The sequence below is a fragment of the Frankliniella occidentalis genome, unplaced genomic scaffold, assembly GCF_000697945.3.
Source record: "Frankliniella occidentalis isolate FOCC.00 unplaced genomic scaffold, Focc_3.1 Scaffold226, whole genome shotgun sequence".
Lineage (NCBI taxonomy): Eukaryota > Metazoa > Arthropoda > Insecta > Thysanoptera > Thripidae > Frankliniella > Frankliniella occidentalis.
Genome location: NW_026267352.1, coordinates 134,104 through 134,444, shown reverse-complemented (window position 1 = coordinate 134,444; position 341 = coordinate 134,104).

The following is a 341-nucleotide window of genomic DNA, read 5'->3' as shown; positions in this document are numbered from 1 at the left end:
ATGAATAGAGTGAGTAAGAGTAACCTAAAGTTGCAAATTATAAATTTATTCTGCTAATGGTTTTTTTTAAATCTGACCTTTTTTTATCCCTCAGATCATTGCTTCGAGTATGACATACATCGTGGTTTTAGTTCAATTCTCAGCAATTTCCGTCCAGGGGAATAGGCCATCAAAAAGCACCATGTGATAAAACTGTGTGATCGGATTTATTGCGAAAAAAATGTGGACACAGAAAGAAATATTTGACAATTTCCTGAATTATTCAAGGTGTTGGGTTCGTTGTCTTTGGCAGGTTGCTGAAGGTTGCTGCCCCAGCCGTAGGTGCCTGGGAGTCCCATTTG